Source organism: Narcine bancroftii, chromosome 1 (assembly GCF_036971445.1).
Source record: "Narcine bancroftii isolate sNarBan1 chromosome 1, sNarBan1.hap1, whole genome shotgun sequence".
Lineage (NCBI taxonomy): Eukaryota > Metazoa > Chordata > Chondrichthyes > Torpediniformes > Narcinidae > Narcine > Narcine bancroftii.
This window is the reverse complement of record NC_091469.1, coordinates 305374109-305380898: the sequence shown is the minus strand read 5'-3', so window position 1 is coordinate 305380898 and position 6790 is coordinate 305374109.

The following is a 6790-nucleotide window of genomic DNA, read 5'->3' as shown; positions in this document are numbered from 1 at the left end:
TGCAAAATTTGAAGGAGCAATATGTGGCGCCATGAATGGCAACAAAATTGGATTAATTAATTTATTCATCTATTTTGGAGTTTGTGAGAAATTATTGAGTCCAAATTGACACTAGATTTACTTACACAACAGAGGTGACTGCAATGCTGTGCACTTATAATTTATTTGTACTTGAGAGCAGGATAAGCACAAGTTTGTTCTTCATTCATTTGCAAGTTATCTATAACACTGTCAATTAAAAACATAACCAATTATCAATTCCTATTAAATATCAAGTTTCATTGAACTGCTTGGAATTAAAATATGCTAGCTCAGCACATGTTATTTGATTTGACTTAAAGAATTTCTTCCCCTCATTCTATTTGCCTTGAATTTACTCATTTACTGAAAATATTTGTATCTTTGATATGAAATGATTATAGGTATTATACAGTATAATTTGTTATACTTTCTTTTTATTGCAGAAAAATGCATTAGATATGCTATTCATGTCAAGAGTATGAATTACGGAGAAGAAAGGAATAACCTGTGATGCATCGGAAAAGTTCTGCAAGAGCCATGAGCAAGCGTATGAGCAATTTCTGAAGTCATTTGTACACCTCAGAGAAGGTAAGCAGTTCTGTTAGATTGAATTAAAAAAGGTAGAATTTATTTTATTTATTTGGGGATCGCTATCTCAGCCAACACTTACTGACCGCTTCTGAACGGAGTGGCTGACTAATGTTGTGGAGTGGAATCTTCAATAAGCCAGGTCAGGTGGTAATGGAGTCTAAAATTGGGCCTGCAAGTGACATGCCCAGTGTAGTGGTCTGGGTGTAGCAGAGCATCGATGCTGGGGATGTAGGACTGAGATTGTATCAGTGGCCGACCAATTTCTGTGAGGATCTGAATTTGAGGAGTGTGTTCCACAGTCTCTTGTGATAGATAGATTCAAAGGGTTTGATAAGGTTAAATAATATTAAATTGTTTAATTGTATCTTTTCCACGTTCTTTATATTAATTTTTTTTACCTTTGTTTTTATTTTAATACCAATCCTATAAGCATCTGGCAATGTGGTTATAGGTAAGGAGTTTTAGTTTTCTCCTTTTCTATTTTCTTTCACTTTTTTTTGCATTATTAGAGGTTTTTTTTTCCAAAAAAAGGTAGATAGTATTTCGAATATGAATCATGGATATGATTTACAATTTATGTATGTTAGTGTTAAATGGAATGTCTTATTTTGTTTGTGTAACTATCCATATAATCTTACTGAATTATATCTTTATTGTTTGTATGTTATTTATTAAAATCAATAAAAATATTTTAAAAGGAAAGAGAAGGTTAAATAAGGCTGTGTATTGAGGCTGTTGCTGCTATTTGAATTTTTCTGAGAATTGTGCATGAAGGTCTTGTCCATTGTGCCTAGAGAAGGACATGATAATTAACAATGTAGTTCGTAAGCATCTCTTCACCCACTGGAAGGAGACAGTTCAAAAGAACCCTGACAATAACTTACATTGTAGCAGACAGGAGAGAGATTCCTTTATGGTTACCAGAATTGTCTCCTTTTTTTTTAAAATGGTGATTAAGATGATCCTATCCATAATTCTTCTGGCCTCTCCTGCTCTTACCAGATTGTAGATTCCTGTTTGAAACTCTCTTTTAAGATATTTTTTTCAACTTCTTGTTAATCTGAAGTGGTAGCCATGCTGGCTTAAATGGGTTTTTTGTGCGGTGGAATCAAAGGGCTTTGTGTCGAGGACAGAGTCAGAATTGAGAAGGTCTTCCAAGTGTTCCTTCCTGTGGATGTTAACTCACTGAAGAGTTCATCCTCATTTATGGCTTTAGCTGAGGCAGGATTCTTGGTATTTGTGTCATGGGTGACTTTTACATTTCCTGGCTGCAATGAGTTTCTATCTCTAAGACAAGGACTATCTGCAGCAGGTATCTCAAATCATGCAGAAATCACCAATAAGGTCTTTGCAAAATCCTTCAAAACACAGGCAGCATAAGCAAACCCCAGTTATAATTCTCTCCCAGCATTGAGATCCTAATTGCATTGAATTGACTTGATGGGCAGACCATGGTGGCAGATTCTTGGAACAGGCACCAAAATCTCTTTGAACGTTTGAATGAACCTAACATGGGGGAATACTGATCCATGACTGACTAAATAAATAGAAAAATAATTTAAGTGGCTATTGAGAACCTTGAGTAAATTCTTCATAAGCACACAGAAGCTCAACATGAGTAGTGGAAGGTGTGCACCTCCTCCCAACCTGCTTCACCTGTGGGTTTTGCATTTACCTCAGCTGTTATGTCAGACCCCACATAACTAAAGAGGAATCAAGTCTATCTCAGAGGATAACGAGTTCTGCAGCTAGTCTACTATGCTCCCTTATGGCAGAAAAAAAAAAACAAATATTCTACATTAAGTGTAAAAGGCAACTCTGGCACAATTTGTAGCTAAAATGGCAAACTTTTAAAAAGTGTATTTCTTCAAATTGAGTTTTTCCCAAAATTATTTGCGTGTCACCAGTTCAAATCTGCAATTAACAAACGCAATTGGGCAGCATATTTAAGTGTATTTAAGTATCATTGCTCTCTAATGATCATATTTACAACACCAAAGGAGGCCATTTGGCTCATAGAGTTTATGATCCCTTAATTTCATTCCGCATTAAAAGTGAGAGGAAATAGATTTATGGTACTTGCAAAGAGAAGGATGGAATAGTTAGCATAGTGGTTAGTGCCACGCTGCCACAGAGCCAGCGACACGGGTTAGAATCCGGTGCTGTCTGAAAGGAATTTGTTCGTTTTCCCAGTGTCTGTTTCTCCCACCATTCAAAACACGTAGGTCAATTGGGTGTAATTGGGTGGCATGGGGACGTGGGCTGAAAGGCCCTGTAACTGTGCCGTATGTCTACCCTTGTCTGAAGATGAGAAGAATGTGAAAAAGAGCAATCCGAATTGGAGTAAACTTGTTGCATGTTAAGTAGAGAAAGGAATAAATAGTTTATTTTCTGCATATTGGATGTAATAAGTAATGTTACCTAGAAACGTAGTGAAATCATATCTTTTCATCATACTAAAGTTTTGAATGATGGCATGTATAATAGTATAAACAAGTTGGAAACGGAGAGTTAGAAGCCAGTGTGTATTGCGGCAGGAAGTTAGAAAAGTGCAGAGTAACTGAAAGAGTGTAATGATGGCAGATACATTTTAGTGCAGAATATGATGCCAATCATTATGAGCTGAGAAAACAAATTGAATATTCTTTTGATGGTATGTCCAATTTCGAAGGAGGATAGGGATTTATCTGTTATTGTGAAAATCAGCAGAGATGAAAAGGCAATCAGAAAAGCTAATGGAAAACAACCAAGGGATCTCATCCAAATTGTGTACAATTTATGGATTTCAGCTTTCTTGATGTAAAGCCAAAATACAGCACGACAACAGGCCATTTTCAGCCCACGAGTCTGTGCCGCTCAATTAACCAACACCCCTGGTACATTTTGAACAGTGGGAGGAAACTGGAGCCCCGAGGAAAAAATCTTCATAGACACGGGAAAATGTACAAACTCCTTACAGACATCGTGGGATTTGAATCCTGGTCCCCAATCGCTGGTGCTGTAAAGGCGTTGCGCTAACAGCTGCACCAACTGTGTCGCCGTTCATTCGCATTTTTGTGTGTTTTTTTTGTAGCTGTGCTCAGGGTTTATTAGTCTTCACAAATGGGCATCTAAACTCCCCACATCCTCCCCAGTGAATTGCTATCCTTGTTGACCTTTCCCAGCTGCTATTGAAGAATTGATCTTCGGACTTGTTATGAGGGACTTGTCTCAAGGAGGACTCAATTTGATTTCCTTCTTTCCTGACCAACCTGAAGAATATAGAAGAAACTGTTCCACAGATGATGCTATAGCCTTGTCCCTTCAATCCATCCTGATCCACCTGGAGAACAGGCTGCTTGCTCTTCATTGATTTCAGCTTGGTGTTTAATGCAATCATTCCCCAGAGCTGGTGGATAAACTCTCCTCACTGGGACAACTCCCCCTCTTTGTAACTGGATTCTGGGCTTCAGTCTGTCCGGGTCAGTAGCAGAGAATCGAGCACCATCATGCTGAGTACTAGTGCACCTCAGGCTGTGTGCTCATGCTACTAACACATCTCCAGCTCTAACAGTGTCATCAAGTTTGTGGATGGTACAACAGTAGCCGGCCTCATAAGCAACAATGAAGAGTACAGAGAGGAATTGGAAAATCTCATGAAATGGTGCGAGAATAACAACCTGAGTCTCAACATAGGCAAGATGAAGGAAATGATCGTGGGCTTCAGGAGGACCATGAATGACCACCCTCCACTATACATCAACATTATGGTAGTAGAGAGAGTGGAGAGCACTGAGTTCCTTGGAGTTCACTTAACTAGTGAACACTCAACATCTCCTCACTTGCCAGGAAGGCATAACAACACTTCCTGAGAAGAATGAAGTGGCCAAAGCTACCAGCCACAATTATGTGAACCTTCTATAGGAGCTTTATCGAGAGCGTGCTGGCCGGCTCTCTCAAGAGCGTTTGGTTCGGTTGTTGCTGAGAAATGGATTGGAAGATAATCCACAGGAATATAGGAGTGGCATAGAGGATCACTAGAGTCTCCCTTCCCCCATCAATATGATCTAACTGCTGGATCTTTGTCTGAAGAGGGCATGCAAAATCATTGAGGTTCCCTTCTACCCTGCACACAGCATCTTTCAGCTGCTCCCAGCAGGAAAGAGATACAGGAGTATCAGAGCCAGCACCACCAGGCCGAGGAACAGCTTCTTCCCAGAGAATGCTGAATGACCAAAGGAACTGTGCCCACTGGCCTACCGAAATGCTCATATTCACAAAACAGTATCTATTTATTTATTTATTTATTTTTGTATAGCTAAAGACTTGCCCTACAAATGTATTGTTTGGCTGTACATGTGCTTGATGTTCTAAGTGGCAGCAAGTAAAATGAGAGGGGATTTTTTTAAGTCAATTGTGCAACAAAAGATTGTTTGTACCAATATTGCATTGAGGAATCTATGCAAAAGTCCTAACACATATAGAATTTCATGTTTTTGAGTGCAGGTTCAGATGCCGCTATGATCTTCCTTCACACAGATTACTCAATAAAATATATAACCCATTAAACATACAACATATACAATACAATAAACCCATTAAACAATGTCATCACACAATGAAAATAAGCAAGAAAATTGTGTCATCTACTTTTACACACTGGGTCAGTTCATTTCGTCTTCTTCTCATTCTTTCATTTTAGGGGGTGGAGGTCCGAGGCAAGCCCTCTCTGTTGTGTTCCATGTACGGTTCCCAAATTTGTTCAAATAATGTGACTTTATTTTTTTAATTATATGTTATTTTTTCCAATGGAATACATTTATTCTTCTCAATGTACCATTGCTGTACTCTTAGGCTCTCTTCTGATTTCCAGGTTGACATTAATACATTTTTTTGCTACAGCTAAGGCTATCATAATAAATCTTTTTTTGCGCTTCATCCAGTTTGAGACCTAATTCTTTACTTCTTATATTACTTCGAAGAAATATCTCTGGATTTTTTGGTATGTTGCTTTTTGTAATTTTATTTAATACCTGATTTAGATCTTTTCAAAAATTTTCCACTTTCTCACATGCCCAAATTGCATGTACTGTTTTCCCATTTCCTTCTTACAGCGAAAACATCTATCTGATACTGTTGGGAAAATATTATATATATATATATATATATATATATATATTGCTTCTTGATGAAACTAATGCCAAACCTTTTGACTTGTGAACAAAAATAGTTTAAAGTTTCAATGTAATGATGGTGTTTTTTTTATTTCCAGAAGACCTGAAGAAACAAAACCTGTCACCTCCTGCCTTTATGAAGATAGCAGAAGATGCTAGAAAATGCCTGGATATGAGGGAAGTAGTGACATACTATCTTGAAAAGGGAGGACAGTTATTTAAGGATGATGAAAATGCGTTTGGACCCTGAAATGCAGAGTTTAACATATCGAGTTACATGTGTTTTGATTTTTATCAGATTGTTATATACAGAGGAAACTTGGGACTATTTTATGCTGGAGCATGAACACTGCAAGACTGTAAGAGCCGCATCACACTTGATGGTGAGCATGCTCAGTGTGAGTGTACCAATACATGACCAGTACCTGATGTGAGTAAAGATTTGTGCTTCTAAACCTACAAGCCTTTCTTAAAGTTTTTTAAGACCTCCGATTGTACAACTGAGGACATAACACAGATTACACAGAGGCAGTTCTTCAACAAAGGGATCACCAAAATAACATAGGAAATAAGAGAAAGATGAGGCTACCTTAATTCTGTTTTCCAATGGATATTCACATATCTATTGGTCTTAGTTTTGAATGAACTCAAATATTTAGCTTCCACATTTTCTTGGGGGTAGAGAATTCCAAAGATTTACCACTTAATGAAGACATTTCTACTCATCTCAGATCGAGACAGCCTGCTTTATTCTGAGTATGTATCCCTGGTTCTAGGCTCTCGAGGCATGGGAAAATCCTTTCCCCATATCTTTTTTGCTCTGTAGGAAATTTATGTTTCAATTAAATCTCCTCTATTTCTTTGAAACTCAAGAGAACATGGGCCTAGCCGACTTGATCTTTCCTCTCATGGCAAGCCTGTTATCCCTGGATGCAGTTGAATGAATCTTCACTGTACTCCCTCCGTGTATCACTTCACTGGAATCCAAAACTCCTGGAGCAGATTCGCCTAGGCCCTACAAAACT